We start from the raw sequence: 25,020 nt of genomic DNA on the forward strand, positions 1-25,020 counted from the left end.
GCGCGGGTTTCAGGAGAGTGGTATATACCCGTCTCCCTGTGCGGGTTACAGGAGAGTGGTATATACCCGTCTCCCTGTGCGGGTTACAGGAGAGTGGAATATACCCGTCTCCCTGTGCGGGTTACAGGAGAGTGGTATATACCCGTCTCCCTGTGCAGGTTACAGGAGAGTGGTATATACCCGTCTCCCTGTGCGGGTTACAGGAGAGTGGAATATACCCGTCTCCCTGTGTGGGTTTCAGGAGAGTGATATATACCCGTCTCCCTGTGCGGGTTACAGGAGAGTGGAATATACCCGTCTCCCTGTGCGGGTTTCAGGAGAGTGGTATATACCCGTCTCCCTGTTCGGGTTTCAGGAGAGTGGTATATACCCGTCTCCCTGTGCGGGTTACAGGAGAGTGGTATATACCCGTCTCCCTGTGCGGGCTACAGGAGAGTGGAATATACCCGTCTCCCTGTGCGGGTTTCAGGAGAGTGGAATATACCCGTCTCCCTGTGCGGGTTACAGGAGAGTGGAATATACCCGTCTCCCTGTGCGGGTTTCAGGAGAGTGGTATATACACCCCTCCGCGTGACGGTTACAAGGGAGTGGAATATACCCGTCACCCTGTGTGGGTTTCAGCAGAGTGGTATATACCCGTCTCCCTGTGCGGGTTTCAGGAGAGTGGTATATACCCGTCTCCCTGTGCGGGTTACAGGAGAGTGGTATATACCTGTCTCCCTGTGCGGGTTTCAGGAGAGTGGTATATACCTGTCTCCCTGTGCAGGTAACAGGAGAGGGGAATATACCCGTCTCCCTGTGCGGGTTTCAGGAGAGGGGAATATACCCGTCTCCCTGTGCGAGTTTCAGGAGAGTGGTATATACCCGTCTCCCTGTGCGGGTTTCAGGAGAGGGGAATATACCCGTCTCCCTGTGCGGGTTTCAGGAGAGTGGAATATACCCGTCTCCCTGTGCGGGTTTCAGGAGAGTGGAATATACCCGTCTCCCTGTGCAGGTTTCAGGAGAGGGGAATATACCCGTCTCCCTGTGCGGGTTTCAGGAGAGTGGAATATACCCGTCTCCCTGTGCGGGTAACAGGAGAGTAGTATATACCCGTCTCCCTGTGCGGGTAACAGGAGAGTGGAATATACCCGTCTCCATGTGTGGGTTTCAGGAGAGGGGAATATACCCGTCTCCCTGTGCGGGTTACAGGAAAGTAGTACATACCCATCTCCCTGTGAGGGTTACAAGGGAGTAGTATATACCCGTCTCCCTGTGCGGGTTTCAGGAGAGTGGAATATGCACGTCTCCGTGTGCGCGTTTGAGGAGAATGGCATATACCTCTCTTCCAGGACCATGCTTCCATTTTACACTGTTACCTTATAACAGATGGAAGTGGGATGATTGGATCTGGCAGCAGTTTATAAAAAAAAACGAGGTCTCTGCTGTCACTGGAGTTAAATTAATTGGTCAGGTTATTATTCTAACTGCATCCGACATAGAATCATAGAACAGTTACAGCACAGAAGGAGGCTCTTTGGAATATTATGTCTATGCTGGCCCTTGGAAGGAGCAATTTACCTTGTGCCACTCCCCTTGGTTTCCACTTATCCCTGCATATTTTTCCTTTCCAGGCTTTCAAAAGGCAATTGGTTTGTTATCTGAATGGAACCTGGCTCCACCACACTCCCAGGCAGTGCATTCCAAATCCTAACCGCTCGCTGAACAAAAAAGTTTTTCCTCATGTTAGCATTGATTCTTTTGGCAATTACCTTAAATCTGTGTCTTTAATTCTTGATCTTTCTACCAACTGGCACTGATCCCTACCTCTTGTGTCCAGACCCCTCATGATTTTGAATACCACACTCAAATCTCCTCTCAACTTTCTCTTCCCCAAGGAGAACAGTCTTAACTTCTCCAATCTATCCACCTAATTGAAGTTCCTCATCCCTGGAACCACTCTCTATAATGCTTTCGCATCTTTCCTAAAGTGTGGCACTCAGAGCTGGATGCAGTACTCCAGATGAGGCCGAAAGAGCAGGTTATCAGAACTCCCTTGCCTTCGTATTTTATGCTCATATTGATCGAGCCCATGATGCCGTATGCTCCTTCAACCTGTCCTTCCATCTTTAATGATTTATGGACAAAAACACCTGGATCTGCCTGCTCCTGTGCCCCTTTAGAATTGTACCTTTCATTTTCTATTGTCTCTCTGTGTTCTTCCTACCAAAATAAGAGAACTGCTTCTGTTCTTTAACTACAAGCCATGGCAGGGCAGAAAGAACAGTAGGAACAGTTACACATGGACTTTCATCACTATGTCATTTATTTTAAGAGGCTGATGAGATGGAGAGGCTGAATAGACCTGAACTGGTCTTCTGTCTCTCCAGTAGCTCAATGGGAATCTGTTATGCACAGAATAGGAAAGTATCAGGCTTTTTCACAGCCATATTTCCTTCCTCAGTGACTGTCTCCGTCTCCCACTTACCCCATGTGGATTTCAACTGAAGTTCCATCCCTCATGTTTCGAACCCACCCAGGATTACAGGTATCTCCGGGACATACAACGCTCCTCGGATTGCTGTTCCCGTCGCATTCTGAGATCCACACTCAGTGCCTTGCCCTGCCATATGAACACAATCGACCTCTCCCTCCAGCAGCACCGCCGCACCCTTTTTCAAAGCTGTGCGTGCCCCCAGTTTCATTTTATTCTTCGTCTCATCCGACACCTCAACAAGAAACTTTGCCTCTTTCTTTCAGGTGCAAAGGAACGCAAGCTCCAACAACTCATCGACACCAACGCCCATCTAGGACCTTCCACCCCTGCCCGTCCCTCTGTCCCCATCCCATCTTCCAATCCCAGCCCCGGCCATGTATTCACTATACCCCCTGACCTTCCCCTCTCCGATGCTGAACGTTCAGTGCTCAGCAAAGGACTTAGTTTCATACCCTTACGCCCTCATCTCAATGAATTTCGGGCTCGGCATGATGCTGAACTCTTCTTCCGCCGCCTTCGTCTCCGTGCTCACTTCTTTGGGCAGGAGTCCTCTCCCCGTTCAACAGATCCTTTTACCCGCCTCCAATATTCTCCCTCCACCTGGACCCCTCCCTCTGGATTCTTACCTTCTCTTGATCTTTTCATTGAGAACTGTCGGCGTGACATTAGTCGTCTCAATTTCTCTCCTCCTCTCACCCATTCTAATCTGTCTCTCTCTGAACTCACTGCACTCCGTTCTCTCAGGTCCAACCCTGACATTGTCATCAAACCTGCTGACAAGGGTGGTGCTGTTGTTGTCTGGCGCACTGACCTCTACCTCGCAGAGGCTGAGCGTCAACTCGCAGACACTTCCTCCTACCTCTCCCTGGACCATGACCACTGAAATTCAAGCCATTGTTTCCAGGACTGTCACTTACCTCATCTCCTCTGGAGATCTTCCTTCCACAGTTTCCAACCTGATAGTCTCCCAACCTCGGACGGCCCGCTTCTACATCCTACCCAAAATCCACAAACAGGACTGTCCCGGCAGACCGATCGTGTCAGCCTGTTCCTGCCCCATGGAACTCATTTCTTGCTATCTTGACTCCATTCTCTCTCCCCTTGTCCAGTCCCTTCCCACCTACATCCATGATTCCTCTGACATCCTACATCATATCAACAATTTCCAGTTCCCTGGCCCCAACCGCCTCCTCTTCACCATGGATGTCCAATCCCTCTACACCTCCATCCCCCACCGGGATGGTCTGATGGCTCTCTGCTTCTTCCTCGAACAGAGGCCCGAACAATCCCCATCCACCACTACTCTCCTCCGCCTGGCTGAACTTGTTCTCACACTGAACAATTTCTCCTTAAACTCATCTCACTTTCTCCAAATAAATAGTGTGGCTGTGGGTACCCGCATGGGCCCCAGCTATGCCTGTCTCTTTATGGGGTATGTGGAACGTTCCTTGTTCCCGTCCTACTCTTGCCCCCTCCCACAACTCTTTCTCTGGTACATCGATGATTACTTCGGTGCTGCTTCATGCTCTCGTCTGGACCTGGAAAAATTTATTAATTTTGCTTCCAATTTCCACCACTCCATCATTTTCACATGGTCCATCTCTGACACTTCCCTTCCCTTCCTTGACCTCTCTGTCTCAATTTCTGGTGACTGTCCACCAATATCCATTACAAGCCTACCGACTCCCACAGCTACCTCGACTACAGCTCCTCACACCCCGCTTCCTGTAAGGACTCCATCCCATTCTCTCAGTTCCTTCACCTCCATCGCATCTGTTCTGATGATGCCACTTTCAAAAACAGTTCCTCTGACATGTCCTCCTTCTTCCTTAACCGAGGTTTCCCACCCACAGTGGTTGACAGGGCGCTCAACCGTGTCCGGCCCATCTCCCGCGCATCCGCCCTCACACCTTCTCTTCCCTCCCAGAAACATGATAGGGTCCCCCTTGTCCTCACTTATCACCCCACCAGCCTCCGCATTCAAAGGATCATCCTCCGCCATTTCCAGCATGATGCCACCACCAAACACATCTTCCCTTCACCCCCCCCTCCCCCGGTGGCATTCCGTAGGGATCATTCCCTCCATGACACCCCAGTCCACTCCTCCATCACCCCCTACACCTCAACCCCCTCCCACGGCACCTTCCCATGCAACCGCAGAAGATGCAACACCTGCCCCTTTACTTCCCCTCTCCTCACCGTCCAAGGGCCCAAACACTCATTTCAAGTGAAGCAGCATTTCACTTGCACTTCCCTCAACTTAGTCTACTGCATTCGTTGCTCCCAATGCGGTCTCCTCTACATTGGAGAGACCAAACGCAGACTGGGTGACCGCTTTGCAGAACACCTTCGGTCTGTCCGCAAGCATTACCCAGACCTCCCTGTCGCTTGCCATTTCAACACTCCACTCTGCTCTCATGCCCACATGTCCGTCCTTGGCTTGCTGCATTGTTCCAGTGAAGCTCAACGCAAACTGGAGGAACAGCACCTCATCTTCCGACTAGGCACTTTACAGCCTTCTGGACTGAATATTGAGTTCAACAATTTTACATCATGAACTCTCTCCTCCATCCCCACCCCCTTTCCGATTGTGCCCCTCCTTTTTGTTTTTTCCAACAATTTATATAGATTTTTCTTTTCTCACCTATTTCCATTATTTTTAAATGTATTTCCGTCCATTATTTTATCTCTACCTTTTAGCCTATTTCGATTCCTTCACCCTACCCCACCCCCACTAGGGCTATCTGTACCTTGTTTGTCCTGCTTTCTACCCTTAATTAGCACATTCCTTTAGATAATATCACCACCTTCAACACCTCTTTATCCTTTTGTCTGTGACATCTTTTGGTTATCTCCACCTATCACTGGCCTTCTATCCAGCTCTTCTCGTGTGTCTCCCCCACACCCCCCACCCCCCCTCCAACCAGCTTATATTTCACCCCTTTTCTATTTTTCCTTAGTTCTGTTGAAGAGTCATGCAGACTCAAAATGTTAACTGTGCTCCTCGCCACAGATGTTGCCAGACCTGCTGAGTTTTTTCAGGTATTTTTGTTCTTGTAAAGTATCAGGCTTGTTTGCTGCTGTGTTGAATTAATTGCTCTCGGTTCAGGTGGCAGTCAGAGTGCTACAACAGTGCTTCTGAGTTGAAGGCAGAGAAATTCAGCCAGAGTTCCTAATCAACATATGGATGTCAGGTCAGATAGGATTAGGTTCAGATGCAGTGCTCTCATGGTCTAAAAAGTCTGCTTAGATTGAACATTAAGTCTTGTACGTTAATCAAGTCTTTTTAGGTGAGGTATTGGTGGAAACCATAACCCTGAGACCAGACCCCAGAAAAGAGCCCACACCTACAAGAGAGGAGATGTAGAAATATTGTTACAGTGGCCACCCCCCACCCCCCACCCCTGCCCCCACGCTGGGGGAACCATAAACTAAAATAACCAAATTTACTAAATTATCCCTAAATGAAGAAATTAGCAAGAAGTTTCCACATTTTTAACTTTTACTTTAACACAAGATCAGAAGCAAAGCAAATTAAACATGAATTAATAGGCAAACGATATTTCCAGATAAAGAGCTAAATTTCATTTTAAATAATCGACACAACAAAAAAAAAAAGGCTCACGCAACCAACAAGCACCCACATCATTCCTCGCAGACATCTGGCACTATTTAGCTACACTGTTCCACAATATGCTGTTCTTTACTCACACAGGGTAGGTCAGCAGTCCTATCCAACAACTTCTTTCACCTTCTTCACAGGTACGATTATTACCATCAAGGCACACTTCTACAAACCCCCCCTCTCTCTCTCAAGTCACAACAGTTCTGATGGTAGCTTTCCAGAGTTCCTTTTCAACTGACCAACCAATAATACCCCAATTCATGGTTTGGCCACTTCTGGGAAAATACCTGGCTCCTCCATGTCTTGGAACTATTCACACAGCTTTCCAAGTTTTAGATCTTTTTAGCCAACTCACACAGTACCTCCAAGAGCTGTTGTCTTCTTTTCTGACAAACAGAAAAACTGATCTCTTCCTGAGCATGATTTGCTTCTTCTCTTCACAAGAAGTCTGTGTTCCTCTTTCTGTCTCTGTCTGCATCTGTTGCACTGATTGCCTACACCTTCCAGCTCACCTGCTTGTAGCTTTCCTTTGTTTCTGCAGCTCTCCTTCATGAAGTGTCAGCCACATGGCTTCTTTCTTAACTTCCTTCCTGATGGTATTTCTTCCAGGTCAAGGGTCGCCAGTTACACGGACCAGTATTTCTTATAATCCAAGAAAATTATAATTGATCCGGTTACAATATTCAAACTCTTTAAAGTCCTTTTCAAACATTCTTAAAAGCAATTACAGATTCCACAGACCTTCTAAAGAAATTACAAATTTATCTTACTGGACTGTTTCTGAGTCAAAGATCATCAAATACAAATTGGGGCAAACATTTTAAAAGGTGACGGGGTAAGGTCTGTACAGAACAGTGAGAACTGGTCTCACTGGGCAAGTTTGGCAAAATTGGTGGGTCGTAGTGTCCAGCACCATCAGTAACACTGTATCTTTGCAGGGCCAGCTAAATGAACAATTACGGTGGGTGGCCACTTAAGAACCTGCACTGCCAGAGCTGGCAATGAAGTCAGAGCTGTTCGCTTGGATCAGGCTCCAGAATTTAGTTTGTCTCTCCTAACTGGGTTTTATTAATGTATGAGGGTTAACATTGAATTTAAGCAGATTTTTCTGACAAAAATACAACCTAAAAATAAAACCAACTATAGTTGGTCCTTTTGACAACAAAAGATGACAGTGAGGATACGCTCGCGTTGCTAATACTGCTCTATACTGATCTTCTAATACTGCACTCCCCATTTACTATTCCATCCATCAGGTAAAAGTAGGACTAACAAATGACAAGCGCACAGAAAAGAGTGCTTCCACCAGCATTGCAACTAGCTACATCAGGACACTGTTTTACTAAAGCAAGACAGAAAGCGTTGGAAATACATAGCAGGTTCTGACAGCAGCTGTTAAGAGAAGTAGGGGTTATGGCCTTTCCTCTGAGCATTTCTTCCATCAGAAGTCAAGTCTTGAAAGATAAGCAGATGTGTTATTGAAGGTGTGAAAAAAAGAGAAATGAAGAAATGGAAAGAGAGCAAATTACACCAATCACAGAGGGAGAAAAATGAGTTGAGCGGCCTTCAGGCCGCTAAATAGGAGACTGTTAGATAACATAATAGATCTTCGGTGAAGTCGCAGAGATAAAAGAACAAAAGATTGGACAAATATTATAGGCCAAAAAGACAAGATATATAGGGCCAGAACTTCTGTGGAGCGGCAATCACAGTCGGATTGCCATTCTGCTCCTTTTTACTTACCTTAGTTGGGAGCTGCACATTTCTCGCCTGACCTTGTGACATGGTGAGAAACAGGCAGCGCAGCAGGTTCCCAAGGCCTTCAGTGCAGGGCAGCAGCGTCAAGGGAAATAAAGCTACACCCACTTCTTGCAGCACTAGCTGCTGTAAAGCAGGAATGTTTAAAGGTCCCAGCCACTTTGAGAAGCCAGGGAGAAGGTAAGGGTGTGAGGTAGGTGGGTAGGATGGGGAGACGGGGAGAGGCTGGGTAGGATGTCTCGAGGGGATAGGATGGGTTGGGGCAGGTTAGGATGGGTCAGAGGGGTAGGATGAGTCGGGTGGGTCAGGTGGTAAGTTGGGAGGTAGTTAGGTGCGTTGGGAGGGTAGTCAGTGGGTGGGGGAGTAGTTGAGGGGTGGGGAAGGTGGTTGGGGGTTAGTCGGGATAGTCAGGAGGGTTGTTGGGGTTAGTCAGGGGATGGAGAGGGTAGTTGGGAGTGGAGAAGGTAGTCGGGGGTAGTCGGGAGGGATCAGAGGTAGTCGGGGGGTAGTTGGGAGGGGTCGGAGGTTTTCGCAGGGATGAGAGGGTAGATGGGGTTAGGGATTAGACACTCCGGGGATTGGAAGTTCTAGGCCACAGAAAACAAGAAAATTGGGAAATTAGATAGAACTGACAAGGTACAAATAGAACAGCCTTGAAATTTATGCAGGAGATACTGGCAGATCATGAATCGGTACTGATAAGTGAAAAGTCAGATCACAGATTTAAATCTGAAACTGTAACAATAGGGACAGAATTACACACTTGCTGTTGGCTATAGTTTTTAAAATATGATAGCACCTCATTGATTTCAATATCCGTCAGATAACACTCAAAACTATAGATAGATGTTGTTGACATCAGTTTGCATTGTTTGCATTCCTGGGCATGGACGCGTCCTGTTGTAATGCACCGCCTACTAATTAACTGGCTTAGTAATGTATCTGGAGCTTTCAAAGAATGTATATTGAAATACATAGCTTGCCTTTGCTGTAGACCCATTCTTGGGTCAGAGCAGTTTTATGGAATTTGTATTTTAAAAGTTAAGGAATCACAACCAGTAGAGACAGGTCAACACACATGTCCATGAGGTGTCCGTATTTTCCCCCTCCAAAGTTGGAACAATGGGAAAGAACCTGTTACACTTAGGGGATTAAATTTAAAAGCAAGTAAAGCCAACACAGAGTGGCTCAGCTGGTTAAGGGGGTGAGTAGCTGAGCTGATTCCAGATTTGTATCCAGCGCTGTGGTGAGTAGACTGATCTCAGCTGGGGCAGAAATTGGAGCTTCACAATTAGCCCCATTCCTCAGTTCCCCACAAAAGTTAACGAGAACTGTCATTTTTGATAAAGCACCCAGTGGAACCTTTTCTAAAGGGAATGTGGGCAGACATCAGATGAGGATGGAATTGAATGCAATGTATTACCTCCTCACATTGAATAACTGGACAACACTCCCTGTCAAAGTTCACACACAAGTTTCTCTTGATGGCTCAGTGAGTTTACCCACACAGTTGGGCCATTCAAAGCCAGAAAGCCTTGACTTTCTAGAACCTCCTCTGTCTCACCACCCATCCGTGCTCTTGGTTCTTTTATTCTTTCCAGTCTAGATCCAGCATTGGTTGACGAGCCTTTAGCTACACCTACCTTCCCCTCTCCACCTCCCCTTTTAAAAGCTCCTTTAAAGCCATCTTTGCAATCTTGCTGCTAATATTTCTGCCAACTCCTTACTACTCCAATTCTCCTCTCTGAAGCAACTTGTTATCTATTCCATGTTAAAGCTGCCAATATACATTATTGTTGTTATTCCATCTACCTGAGTAAGTCTGGCTCCCTCAGCTACAATCAGTTTACTTAGCACAGGGCATCCTGGTATGTTCTCGGATGCATCCGATCAGCAAGGTGTATTTACCTACAGAACAGAGTTATGTAGCCTGATAAAGCAACAAAGAGACTTTATCAGATAGCAACACTTTGAATATCAAGTACACAATGCCTCAGGTAAGATCATCATGAATGTAAAAACAGGGTTAGCATGTTAAATAATCTTCAGAATAATTCATGCAGATAGTATTGTACTTGGAACTTCAATATTGTGCACTTGTTTTTTGTAATACAAATCTTACATATCTCTACAAAAGGTCATCAATCTACTGTGAAACAAACAAGTGTCACATGTTAGATAAAAGCAAAAAACTGGGGATGCTGGAAATCCAAAACAAAAACAAAAAATACCTGGAAAAACACAGCAGGTCTGGCAGCATCTGTGGAGAGGAGCACAGTTAACGTTTTGAGTCCGAATGACCCTTCAACAGAACGAAGTAAAAATAGAAGAGAGGTGAAACATAAGCTAGTTTAAGGGGGTGGTGAGACAAGTAGAGCTGAATAGAGGGCCAGTGATAGGTGGAACAAGGCAAAAGAGAGATACGAAAATCCTGACGGAGAGAAGAGCAATACTTCTTCAAGGTAGGCATTCCTTGAAGAGGGGTGGCAGTCAATTAAACACTAAGATAAAAGCAAAAAACTGCGGATGCTGGAAATCCAAAACAAAAACAAAAATACCTGGAAAAACTCAGCAGGTCTGGCAGCATCTTAACAAGTTTTAAATTTACAAACTTTGAGTGACATAATATTTTAAAACAACCCTACCTTAGTTAAATAAGAGTTAATGAAGCCTGGACTTCCACTTCTGATCATTGTACAGTGAATCCCAGTAAGTCTGTCAGCATGGTAAGCTTCTCTAATTAACAGATAAGAGTTAAGAGATGACATAAATGATAAGGGTTACAAAGGTTATTCATATATCACAGAATCAGGGAATGGTTAGAGCACAGAGCACAGAAGGAGGCCATTTGGCCGGTCTTGTCAGTGCCAGGTCTCTGCAGGAGTAACACAGCTAGTCCCACTCCCCCCGCCTTTCCCTGCAAGTTGTTATTCTTCCCTTTCGAAAGTTACAATCCGCCACACACTCTGGCAGTGCATTTCAGATCCATACCACTTGATGCATAAAAAAGTTTTTATTGTGTCGCCTTTGGCTCCTTTACCAATCACCTTCATACATTATCCCTTGGTTCTCAGCCTTTCTGCCAACAGAAGCAGTTTCTCCCCATCTACTCTGTCCCAGGCCCCTCATGATTTTGACTACTTCCATCAAATTTCTTCAGATCTTAACCTTCTCTAAGGAGAACAATCCCAGCTTCTTCAATATCCACTTACCCAAAGTCCTTCATCCCTACAACCATCCTCGTAAATCTTTTCTGCACTCTCTCTACAGCCTTCAGATCCTTTCTAAAGAGCTGTGCCCAGAATTGGACACAATACTCCTGCTGAGTCTCAGTCAGCGTTTTATAAAGATTCATCATAACTTCCTTGCTTTTGTACCCTATGCTTCTATTTATAAACCCAGGATCCTGTATGCTTTTTAAACCACTCTCCTGTTTTTTAACCTGCCCTGCTACCTTCAATGATTTGTGCACATAAAACCCTTGGTCTCTCTGTTTCTGCACCTCGTTTAGAATTGCATCCTTTATTTCATACTGCCTTTCCTTCCTATCGAAAAGTATCACTTCACAATTCTCTGTATTAAATTTCAGCTGCCATGGATCTGCCCATTCCAACAGCCAATCAATGTTCTTTTGAAGTTTATCACTATCCTGCTCACAGTTCACAATACTTCCAAGTTTTGTGTTTTCTGCAAATTTTGAAATTGTGCCCTGTACCTCTATGCCTATTAATATATATCAAGAAAGGAAGTGGACCAAGTACCGACCCCTGGGGAACCCAACTATACGGACACATAAACAAAGAGTAGGAGTAGGCCTTTTGGCCCCTCGAGCCTGCTCCACCATTTAATAAGATAATGGCTGACCTGATAGTAACCTCAAATCTGCATCCCGCCTACCCCTGATAACATGTCACCCTCTTGCTTACCAAGAATCTATCCACCTCTGCCTTAAAAATATTCAAAGACTCTGCTTCCACCACCTTTTCAGAAAGAGAGTTCCAAAGGTTCACGACCCTCTAAGAGAAAAAATTTCACGTCATCTCCATTTCAAATGGGTGACCCCTTATTTTTAAACAGTGACCCCTAGTTCTAGATTCTCTCACAAGTGGAAACATCCTCTCCACATCCACCCTGTCAAGACCCCTCAGGATCTTAAATGTTTCAATCAAGTTGCCTCTTACTCTTCCAAACTCTGGCAGATACAAGCCTAGCCTGTCCAACCTTTCCTCATAAGACAACCCGCCCATCCCAAGTATTAGTCTGGTAAACCTTCTCTGAACTGCTTCTAATGCATTTACATCCTTCCTTAAATAATGTGACCAATACTGTACACAGTACTCCAGATGTGGTCTCACTAGTGCTCTGTATAACTAAAACATAACCTCCCTACTTTTGTATTCAACTCCCCTCACAATAAAAAATAACATTCTATTTGCTTTCCTAATTATTTGCTGTACCTGCATACTAGCCTATTGTGATTCATGCATTAAGACACCCAGATCCCTCTGCATCTCAGAACTCTGCAATCTCTCACTATTTAGATAATATGCCTCTATTATTCTTTCTGCCATAATGGACAATTTCACATTTTCCCATATTATTCTCCATTTGCCAAATCTTTGCCCACTTACTTAGCTTATCTGTATCTTTTTGTAGCCTCCTTATGTCCTCTTCACAACTTACTTTCCGACCTCTCTATGTGTCATCAGCAAATTTGGCAACCATCCCATCCATCCTTTCATCCAAGTCATTTAGATAAATTCTAAACAGTTTTTAAAAATTCATTCATGGGATGTGGGCTTCACTGGCTGGGCTGGCATTTATTGCCCATCCCTAGTTGCCCTTCAGAAGGCGGTGGTGAGCTCCCTTCTTGAACCGCTACAGTTTGTGTGGTGTAGGTACACCCACAGTGCTGTTAGGAAGGGAGTTCCAGGATTTTGACCCAGCAACAGTGAAAGAACAGCTTGGAGGGGAACTTGCAGGTGGTGGTGTTCCCATCTATCTGCTGCCCTTGTCCTTCTAGATGGCAGTGGTCGTGGGTTTGGAAGGTGCTTCCTAAGGAGCCTCTGTGAATTCCTTCAGTGCATCTTGTAGATGCTACACGCTGCTGCTACTGTGCGTCGGTGGTGGAGGGAGTGAATGTTTATGGATGTGGTGCCAGTCAAGGGGGCTGCTTTGTCTTGGATGGTGTCAAACTTTTTGAGTGTTGTGGAAGCTAAACTCATCCAGGCAAGTGGGGAGTATTCCATCACCCTCTTGACTTGTGCCTTGTGGATGGTGGACAGGCTTTGGGGAGTCAGGAGGAGAGTTACTCGTCACAAGATTCCTAGCCTCTGACCTGTTCTTGTAGCCACAGTATTTACATGGCTAGTCCAGTTCAGTTTCTGGTCAATAGTAACCCCCGGGATGTTGATAGTGGGGGATTCAATGATGGTAATGCCAGTGAACATCAAGGGGTGATGGTTGGATTCTCTCTTGTTGGAGATGGTCAATGCCTGACACTTGTGTGGCGCGAATGTTACTTGCCACTTGGCAGCCCAACCCTGGAAACTGTCCAAGTCTTGCTGCATTTGGACATGAACTGCTTCAGTATCTGAGAAGTCACGAATAGTGCTGAACGTCATGCAATCATCAGCGAATATCCCCAATTCTGACCTTTTAATGGAAGGAAGGTCATAGATGAAGCAGCTGAAGATGGTTGGGCCGAGGACACTACCCTGAGGAACTTCTGCAGTGATGTCCTGGGGCTGAGATGACTGACCTCCAACAACCGCAACCATCTTTCTTTGTGCCAGGTATGACTCCAAACAGCGGAGAGTTTCCCCCCTGATTTCCTTTGACTTCAGTTTTGCTAGGGGCCCTTGATGACACATTCAGTCAAATGCTGCCTAGATGTCAAGGGCAGTCACTCTCACCTCACCTTGGGAGTTCAGCTCTTTTGTCCATGTTTGAACTCAGGCTTTAATGAGGTCAGGAGCTGAGTCGCCCTGGCGGAACCCAAACTGGGCATCACTAAGCAAATGCCGCTTGATAGCACTGTTGATTACCCCTTCCATTATTTTACTGATGATCAAGAGTAGACTGATGGGGCGGTAATTGATTGGGTTGGATTTGTCCTGCTTTTTGTGTACAGGACACAACTGGGCAATTTTCCATATAGCCGGGTAGATGCCAGTGTTGTAGACATACTGAAACAGCTTGGCTAGGGACGCAGCCAGTTCTGGAGCACAAGTCTTCGGTACTGTTGCCGGAATATTATCAGGGCCCATAGCATTTGCAGTATCCAGTATTTTGAGCCATTTCTTGATGTCACATGGAGTGAATTGAATTGGCTAAAGACTGGCATCTGCGATGCTGGGAACCTCCGGAGGAGGCCGAGATGGATCATCCACTCGGCACTTTTGGCTGAAGATTGTAGCAAATGCTTTAGCTTTATCTTTTGCACTAATGTGCTGGGCTTCTCCATCATTGAGGATGGGGATATTTGTGGAGCCTCCTCCTCCAGTGAGTTGTTTAATTGTCCACCATCATTCATGACTGGATATGGCAGGACTGCAGAGCTTCGATCTGATCCGTTGGTTTTGGGGTCGCTTAGCCCTGTCTATCTCTTGCTGCTTATGCTGTTTGGCACGCAAGTAGTCCTGTGTTATTGTTATGACCAATGCAGTTGGTAAAGCGGAGTTATTTAAAAATCCCACTTTTGTCACCGCATTCACCTTTCGATAGTCCACACATAGTCTTTCTGTTCCATCTGGTTTCGGTACCAGTACAACTGGTGAACTCCAGTTACTGCAACTAGACTCAATGATATCATTTTGAAACATGAAATCAGTTTCTTTTTGTACTTGTGATAACTTTGCCAGATTTAATCCATAAGGTTGTTGCCTCACTGAAGATGATATTTCTATAAATACATCATGTAAAGCTAAATGTGTCTTTCCCAACTTATTTCCATGAATACGCGCCGACGTGAGGTCACTTGGACGTCCCTGCTCACCGCAGATGGATGGGCACCGAGCTGAGACACACGATGTCCAGAATATCTCCCACATTGCCAATGACCACCTGTGGCTATTAGCGCTGTGAGGGCTTGCAGGTCAGAGCGTAACCCAATCAGAAGATTCTCAATCTGTTGGAAGCCCCTCTCCATGAGAGTCGCCAATCTCTCAATGGAGGAAGCCTGAAGCTCTGTCCTGAGGTTCACGCCATCACTGACACTCTGCCTGGATTCCTCCACCACAGAGACCAAGTGAAGCACACCCTCATGCAACCCTGCCAGATGCTCCCGCGCACCCTGCCGCTTGTCCTGTAGCTGCTGCATGGTTGACATCTCCAGAGGCACATCATCACTGCCGGACTCAGCATGTGCCTGGCCCCCTGCAGTCCTCCGGCTGCTGGCGCCATCGGCACTCTCTGTCCATGCCATCTCCTCCAGCGATTGTGAAGTGCCCTTTCCACTGTGCCCCGGGACACTAGCCAACGTTATAATCCCCACCGATGTGGTAGTCACTGCACTGGTGCCTGGCTCGCTGAAATGATGTGACGCAAGTTGCAAGTCTTGGTCCTCAGGTGTGGAGGCGGGGGGCTCTGGACTTGTTCCTGGTGGCCATGCAGTGGTGATGCTGAAATTAACAACAAGGACAGTGCATCAGTTAGCGCTCAGTCAGTAACACCTTTCATCCCTTTCCCACCCCCAGCCTCATAATGCGCTCAACCTTCAAGAACCTAAGGAGACCAACATTGGTGTGGTGGTAAATAGTCAAGAGGAGGCCCAAACATTACAGGCGCATACAGACAGGCTGGTCAGATGGCCTAAGGAATGCCACATGAAATGTTATGTGGATAAGTGTGAGGTGATGCACTTGGGTAGGACAAACAAGGTATGGGAATACACGAGGAATGGTAGGACCGTGGAAAGTAAGGACAAATACAGGGACCTTGCTGGGCAGACCTGTTAAGGTAGCAGAACAGGAACATAAGGCGTTTAACAGGGTCAAAGCCAGACTTGCCTTTATTAGCCGAGGAATAGAATGTAGGAAAAGGGAGGTCATGTTGCAAGTGCAGAAAACGCTATCGAGGCCACAGATACACTTCTGCGTTCAGTTGTGATCAGCGCTTCATGGGAGGGATGGGATTGGAGTGGGGAGAGTGCAGAGGTTCCTGACCTGGATGCATGCTGGCCTGGAGAGTTGGAGTGATGAGGAAACATTGCAAACACTTGCGACATTTGCCATGGAGCACAGGAGATTGACAGGTCACATTATTGACCTTCATACCGTAATGAGGGGCATAGACCGGGTGGACAGAAGGCAACATTTCCCCTTGGCGCAAGGACGACTAACGTGGTGGCATTTATTTAAGTTGAGTGCCATGAGGTTGACAGGTGAGGTACTGAGGACCTTTTGGACAGTGTAATGTGGGACGCACTGGCTGAAAGGGTGGTGGAGGTACAAACCCTCCCAAGATGAAATAAGGCTTTGGATGTGCAGCAGCGATGCCATGGCACGTTAGGCTATGGGGATAGTGGTCACAAATGGGATAAGGCGACTTTGGAAGGTGCTAGAGACGTGCATCCTCAAGGGGTCGAGGGACCTTTGTGTATGACCCACACGTCTGACTGTATCAGTCTGTGAATGAGCAGTGTTGCAGCATTAACGATTGCAGCAGCCATCAGTGCTTTGGATGGTGGGCAGACAGAGTGGATGGGACTGTGGGCCTCAAATACCTGGCCGCTGCACCCCAGCCTCACCTACACCTGCCGCTCCGGCCTCCTGCCTCCTGCCCAGCTCCATGGCCTGCTCCTCGAAATGGGTGACATGGTGCAGCATGGCCTGGTCACCACCAGTGTGCAACAGGTGTTGTGTTCTGTTTTTGCCTGCAGAACAGAGAAGAGCATTTATTGGGGCTGATCGCTCATGTACTCTGGACGCGCACGCTGCACCCCAACCACAGTGGCCCATCTGAGGCTTCCAGCGGCTCCTGCCCACACTACTGGTGATCAGTCACCAGAGGATAGTACGGCTGCTCCCAACTCCCTCCCCCAACGGCCACCTTGGACACATTCGGCGTCCATCACTTTGAATAACACACGCGCCTTAGTGCCCATGGCAAGGAGGCACAACTAGGCGTCGCGCTGAGGCCAGCCGATGGCTCTTAGCCATGACACCTTGAGGCTCCCCTTCCACCATCTCATCACCATCAATATGACATGTGTTGGAGTTCTGAGTATGTGTCTAGTTGCCTCCCTTGCAGGTTGTCCCCAGATTACTCAAATGCCACAAACACCAACATATGCTGCGGGGAGAACCCATCTTCTCCTCAACCACTAAGGCTGATGTAAGCATGGTCACTATCTGTTTGCCTACCCAGCATGCGCCAAATGCCCAAAGCAGTAACGACACTAAGACGAGGGGGGAGGGGGCCTCAAAGGCTAAGGCTACCTGCTGGGTTAAATGGCCAAGGCCGACATGGTACTCACCCTTCCAGGGCGCAGCAAATCATTGAAGCGCTTGCGGCACTGGGTGCCTGTGCGCCACACAGCATCTTGGGAGCCGATGAGCTCCACCACCTCCTGCAAGGCCTGCCTGGTTACATGGCCTCCTCCTCCCATCCTTGGGAAACAAGACCTCCCGACATTCTGCAACCTCTTTGAGGAGGGCAGCAAGGCAGGCATCAGAGAACTGAGGGGCACATTGGCCCCTCGCTGGCCTACCCTGCAGCCTGCCCCCCTGCTCCTCTGCCCTGCCCTCCTCTGGAGCCCGCTGTGCAGACCCCCTGCACCGGTCGCTGGCCATGATGAACAGCCTAAAGGAGGCTGCCGGGCCTTTCTTTATACAAAAACAGAATTACCTGGAAAAACTCAGCAGGTCTGGCAGCATCGGCGGAGAAGAAATCAGTTAACGTTTCGAGCCTTCATGGCCCTTCGGCAGAACTGAAGCATAGTTAGGAGAAGGGAGAAATATAAACTGGTTTAAGGTAAGGGGGGGGGGGGGCGCGCGCGCGGGGGGGCGGGGGAAGAGAGACGTTGAGGGTGTGGTGATTGTGGAGATAAGCAGTGATAGGCACAGACAAAAGGGTCAAAGAGGTGTTGAAGGTGGTGATATTTGTCTAAGAAAAGTGCTAATTAAGAATGGAAGACAGGATATTCAAAGTACAGCTCTAGTGGGGGTGGGGTGGACAGACTAACAAGGTTTTAGTTTTAGATTTAAAAATAATGGAAATAGGTGGGGAAAGAAGAATCTATATATATATATAGAAGAATCTATATTCCCACCTTAAACCAGTTTATATTTCTCCCTTCTCCTAACTATGCTTCAGTTCTGCCGAAGGGCCATGAGGACTCGAAACGTTAACTGATTTCTTCTCCGCCGATGCTGCCAGACCTGCTGAGTTTTTCCAGGTAATTCTGTTTTTGTTTTGGATTTCCAGCATCCGCAGTAGCTTTTAGCTTTTTGTTTTTATCTTTCTTTATACAGACTGTCGGTTCCCCATTGGAACCAGTGGTCTGTACACACCCACTGCACATTTGAAATTCCCGCTGTACACGGGAGTCTGAAACGCGCTGGGAGGACCTTAATTGGCCCGCCCGTGCAAAACGATGGCATGGCCTGTTTTGCCGGCAGAGATCAGCTACCCGCCCGCCGCCGATTGGGTTGGGCCCGCCCACACAACAAAGATAAAATTCTGCCCAATAAGTTTGCCCAGGCTGTTTTCTCATATTCCTAAATTTCTGCCTGTATGCTTCAGGAACCAACTCATATGCACTCAAATAGCTTTTTTCACCAGATCATAATTCATCAACAATACCTCAAGCCCCCTACCTAATAACTTAGATTGTAATAATACTGTCCAGTTTTCCTGTGGCCATTCCATCTGTTTAGCTAGCTTCTCAAATGAAATAAAGAATGCTTCAATATCTGTTTCCTCAAACTTTGGAAGAGCTTACACAAATTTAAATCCCCACTGGGTCCTACTCTGGAGATAAATCCCTCCTCACCTACTGAAGTCTCTTTTCTAACTGCCAACATTTTCAGTTGGAATTTTTTTTCTCTCTCTTTCTCTTTCCTCCTCCATCTTCGCAATTTCTAATTCTTTCTTAAAAGCCAATTCTCTGTCCTTTGCTTCTAATTCAAGCTTTTTCATTTATAACTGAAGTCTCACTACTTTTCCCACCCCCTCTTAAACCAGCTTATATTTCACCTTTTTTCTATTTTTCCTTAGTTCTGTTGAAGAGTCATACGGACTCGTAACGTTAACTGTGCTCCTCTCCGCAGATGCTGTCAGACCTGCTGAGTTTTTCCAGGTATTTTTATTTTTGTTTTGAAGTCTCACTACCTTCAGCTGTGACTCAGTAGTGTCAGGTTTCACTTCCAACTGTAGATGCTGTGCTATACTTTTAACTATATCTAATTTCCTCGACCCCACGGGTAACCCAAATTGTATCTCATCTGCCAACTCTGTTAACTTACGTTTGGTTATTCTCTCAAACCCACTCAGAGTTATCTCTTCTACTCCCAGACAAGTCTCAGCAATTGCCAAAACTACCATGCAGTCTCACCACTTCTAAAATACCTCACCAACTCCTTAATTCAAAGTGACCCTCGTACTCGTAAGTTTTAACATCCACCAATTCCTAACCAATTAAAGAATTAGAAATATAATTTATCCCTGCACTGCCCCCAATTGTTATGACCGATGCAGTTGGTAAAGCAGTTATTTAAAATCCCAGAGGGAAACTTTAACCAATTGTCATAACCTATAATTTTAAGTGTTATGTTTGAGATGCAACTCTAAACTCAGGAATCAGGCCACTAATTCTTGAGGTTTTACATTAAACTAAATGAAACATTTTATTAATTTACACTGGTTAAAATATATATACACATGGCTACAAATTACTCCGATCATAACTATTAACAAATTCCCAAACTAATCTCCATTAAGGCAACAATTCATAGACTTAACCAAACACCAGGCAAAGCATTTTCACCTTACACATTCAAAATGAGGTTCTTTCCACTATGGAGCCAGTTGGAGGCTTGCAGCTTCCTTTTGATCTTACATTGCCTCTGCCTGCACACCCAAAAACTACTGAAGTTGTACCTACCAGCCTCATTGAATGTTAATTCTCATTGTATCAACAACCTCTTTGAATTTTACCTTTTAACAATGAAACCCCATTCATTGTACCAAATTTATTAGTAATATAAACATATGGCTTGGTAGCTGTTAGAAAGGCATCAATTTTCACCCTACTTCTTGAACGTTCTATTCAAAAAATGCAAATGCAAGCTCTCTCTCTGTTTACATCTCAAACTAGTACATCAAAGCACCCAGACTCTCTGGCTTCAATACAATTATGACACACCCAAAGACTAAATCTCTATTTTGAAAGAAAAATATTTTCCAAAATATTATATATATTAATAGCTTCATGACAGTTATAGCTACACGAGGTTGACACCTCATTTTTAGGTATGCCTGGTGCTGCTCCTGGCATGCCCTTCTGCACTCTTCATTGAACCAGGGTTGATCCCTGGCTTGGTGGTAATGGTAGAGTGGGGGACATGCTGGGCCATGAGGTTACAGATTGTGTTCGAGTACAATTCTGCTGCTGCTGATGGCCCACAGCGCCTCATGGTTGCCCAGTCTTGAGTTGCTAGATCTGTTTGAAATCTATCCCATTTAGCATAGTGGTAGTGCCACACAACACGATGGAGGGTATCCACAATGTGAAGGCAGGACTTAATCTACACAACGACTGTGTGGTGGTCACTCCTACCAATACTGGACAGATGCATCTGTGGCAGGTTGGTTGGTAAGGATGAGGTCAAGTATATTTTTCCCTCACCACCTGCCGCAGACCCAGTCTAGCAGCTATGTCATTTAGGACTCGGCCAGCTCAGTCAGTAGTGGTGCTACCGAGCCGCTCTTGGTGATGGACATTGAAGTCCCCCACCCAGAGTACATTCTGTGCCCTTGCCACCCTCAATGCTTCCTCCAAGTGGTGTTCAACATGGAGGAGAACTGATTCATCAGCTGAGGAGGGGTGGTATGCGATAATCAGCAGGAGATTTCCTTGCCCATGTTTGACCTGATGCCATGAGACTTCATAAGGTCCGGAGTCGATGTTGAGGACTCCCAGGGCAACTCCCTCCTACCTGTATACCACTGTGCCGCCACCTCTGCTGGGCCTGACCTGCTGGTGGGACAGAACATACCCAGGGATGGTGATGGTGATGTCTGGGATATTATCTGTAAGGTATGATTCCGTGAGGATGACTATGTTAGGCTGTTGCTTGACTAGTCTGTGAGACAACTCTCCCAATTTTGGCACTAGCCCCCAGATGTTAGTAAGGAGGACTTTGCAGGGTTGACAGGGCTGACATTGCCATTGTCGTTTCTGGTGCCTAGGTCGATGCTGGGTGGCCCATCCAGTTTCATTCCTTTTTAGCGACTTTGTAGCGGTTTGTTACAACTGAGTGGCTTGCTGGGCTATTTCAGAGGGCATTTAAGAGTCAACCACATTGCTGTGGGTCTGGAGTCATGTGTAGGCCAGACCAGGTAAGGACAACAGATTTCCTTCCCTAAAGGATATTAGTGAACTAGATGGGTTTTTACAACAATGGACAATGGTTTCATGGTCATAGTGAGGTCCCAGTACTGATCCCTGTGGCACACCACTTGTTACATCTTGCCAACCTTAAAAAGAACCATTTACGCTTACTCTCTGCTTCCTGTTAGCCAGCCAATCTTCTATCTATGCCAATTTGTTACCCTCTATACCATGAGCTTTTATTTTCCACAATAGCCTTTGACTTGCAACTTTATCAAATGCCTTCTGGAAATCTAAGTACATTACATCCACCAGTTCCCCTTGATCCACAGCACATGTTACTTCCTCAAAGATCTCCAATAAATTGGTTAAACATGATTTCTCTTTCACAAAACCATGTTGAATGTGCCTGATTACCTTGAGCTTATCCAAGTGCCCTGCTATAGCTTCTTTAATAATCGCTTCTAACATTTTCCCTATAAAGAACAAAGAACAAAGAAAAGTACAGCACAGGAACAGGCCCTTCGGCCCTCCAAGCCTGCGCCGATCATATTGCCTGTCAACTAAAGCATTTTGCACTTCCGGGGTCCGTATCCCTCTATTCCCATCCTATTCATGTATTTGTCAAGCTGCCTCTTAAACACCATTATCGTACCTGCTTCCACCACCTCCTCTGGAAACGAATTCCAGACACTCGCTACCCTCTGCGTAAAAAACTTGCTCCACACATCTCCTCTATAGTTTTCTCTTCTCACCTTAAATCTATGTCCCCTAGTAATTGTATCTTCCACCCTGGGAAAAAGCTTCTATCTACTCTGTCCATGCCACTCATAATTTTGTAAACTATCAAGTCGCCCCTCAATCTTCGTCACTCTAGGGAGAACAATCCGAGTTCCTCCAACCTCTCCTCATAGCTAATAACCTCCAGACCAGGCAGCATCCTGGTAAACCTCGAGATAAAAAACAAAAAACTGCGGATGCTGGAAATCCAAAACAAAAACAGAAATACCTGGAAAAACTCAGCAGGTCTGGCAGCATCGGCGGAGAAGAGCAAAGTTGATGTTTCGAGTCCTCATGACCCTTCAACAGAACAGTTCTGCCCGATGCTGCCAGACCTGCTGAGTTTTTCCAGGTATTTCTGTTTTTGTCCTGGTAAACCTCCTTTGCGCCCTCTCCAATGCCTCCATATCCTTCTGGTAATGTGGCGACCAGAATTGCACGCAATATTCCAAGTGTGGCCTAACCAAGGTTCTATACAGCTGCAGCATGACTTCCCAGCTTTTATACTCAATACCTGCCAATGAAGGCAAGCATGCCATATGCCTTCCTGACTACCTTATCCACCTGCATTGCCACTTTCAGTGACCTGTGGACCTGTACACCCAGATCCCTCTGCCCGTCAATGCAATTAAGGGTTCTGCCATTTACTGTAAAATTCCTGCCTGTATTAGACCTTCCAAAATGCATTACCTCGCATTTGTCCGGATTAAACTCCATCTGCCATTTCTCCGCCCAAGTCTCCAACCGATCTATATCCCGTTGTATCCTTTGACAATCCTCTTCACTATCTGCAACTCCTCCAACCTTAGTGTCGTCTGCAAACTTACTAATTAGCCCAGTTACATTTTCCTCCAAATCATTTATGTATACAATAAAAAGCAAAGGTCCCAGTACTGATCCCTGCAGAACTCCACTAGTCACAGCTCTCCATTCAGAAAAGCACCCTTCCACTGCTACCCTCTGTCTTCTATGACCAAGCCAATTCTGTATCCATCTTGCCAGCTCACCTCTGATCCCGTGCGACTTTACCTTCTGTACCAGTCTGCCATGAGAGACCTTGTCATAGGCCTTACTGAAATCCATGTATATAACATCCACTGCCCTTCCATCGTCGATCATCTTTGTCACTTCCTCGAAAAACTCGATCAAGTCAGTGAGACACGACCTCCCCTTCACAAAACCATGCTGCCTCTCACTAGTACGCCCATTTGCTTCCAAATGGTAGTAAATCCTGTCACGAAGAACCTTCTCCAATAATTTCCCTACCGCTGAAGTAAGGCTCATTGGCCTGTAATTTCCTGGATTATCCCTGCTATGACAGATGTTAAGCTAACTGGCCTGTAGTTTCCTGCTTTCTGTCTCCCTCCCTTTTTGAATAATGGAGTTACATTCACTATCTTTCAATCTAATGGAACCTTTCCAGAATCTAGGGAGTTTAGAAAATTTAAAACCAATGCATCAGGTATCTCGCTAGCCTTTTAAGACCCTTGGATGAAGTACATAAGGACCTGGGCACTTGTTAGCCTGCATCTCCAATTATATACCTTCCTCCAATCCAAAAAAACAACAATTTACCACTACTCTCTTTTTCCTGTCACTCAGGCTAATGTCATATCCATGTTACTACTGTCCTTTTTATTCCATGGGATTCAACTTTGCAGGCAAGCCTATTATGTGGCACTTTCTCAAATGCCTTTGGAAGTCCAAGTCCTTCAATTGCATTACCACATTATTCATCAATCCTTTCCGTTACATCATCAAAAGACTCAAGCAGGCTTGATTTGCTTTTAACAACTCCATGCTGATCTTTCTTAATGAATTGACCCTTGTCCAACTGACTGTTAATTTTCTCCAGGATTACCATTTCTAAAAGCATTCTCACCACCCAGGATAAACTGACTGGCTTGTAATTGCAGGGTTTATCCTTGCATCTTTTTTTTTAGGGTAACATTTGTAATTCACCAGTCCTCTAGCACCATGTCCCTCTATCTAAGGAGAATTGGATGATTATGGCCAGTGCGCCGTAATTTCCTCCCTTACTTCCCTCTCTTGGATGCATTCAATCTGGTCCTGGTGACTTATCAAATTTAAGCACAGCCAGTCTATCTACTACCTCCCCTTTATCAACTTTTAGCCCATTTAATGACTCAACTATCTTCTCTTTCCTTGGGAAAGACAGATGCAAAGTACACATTTAGCACCTGAATCATATCCTCTAGGTCATTGAGTGGATCCTCTTTTCAGTTTCTATTTGGCCTGTCCCTCCTCTTACTGCCCTTTTATTTTTATATGCCTAGAGAAGACTTTTAGATGCCTTTTTATGTTAGCTGTCAGCCTCTTTTCATACTCACTCTTTGCATCTCTTATTTCCTTTTTCACTTCTGACTCCTTTTTTGATTCCTTCCAAGTGAAGCAATTTACTTGTACTTCTTTCAAGTTAGTATACTGTATTCACCGTTCACAATGTGATTTTCTCTACACTGGGGAGACCAAAATAGATTGGGTGACAGATTTGCAGGATACCTCTGTTCAGTCTGCAAACATGATCCCAAGATTCCAGTTGCCTGTCATTTTAATTCTCCACCTTGCTCGCACTTTGACCTTTCTGTCCTTGGCCTGCTTCAGTGATCTAACGAAGTTCAATGCAAGCTTGAGGGTACCTCATCTTTTGAGCGGGCACTTTACCACCTTCTGGACTCAACATTAAGTTCAACAATTTCAGATCATAACCTCTACCCTTACCTATTTGTTCTGTATTTTGTTGCTAGTTTGGTTTTTCCTCTCATTTTTCTCTTATTTCCTTCACTTTGCATTCAGCTGGCAGCT

The sequence above is a fragment of the Cetorhinus maximus genome, chromosome 22 (genome assembly GCF_964194155.1).
Source record: "Cetorhinus maximus chromosome 22, sCetMax3.hap1.1, whole genome shotgun sequence".
In the NCBI taxonomy this organism is placed as follows: domain Eukaryota; kingdom Metazoa; phylum Chordata; class Chondrichthyes; order Lamniformes; family Cetorhinidae; genus Cetorhinus; species Cetorhinus maximus.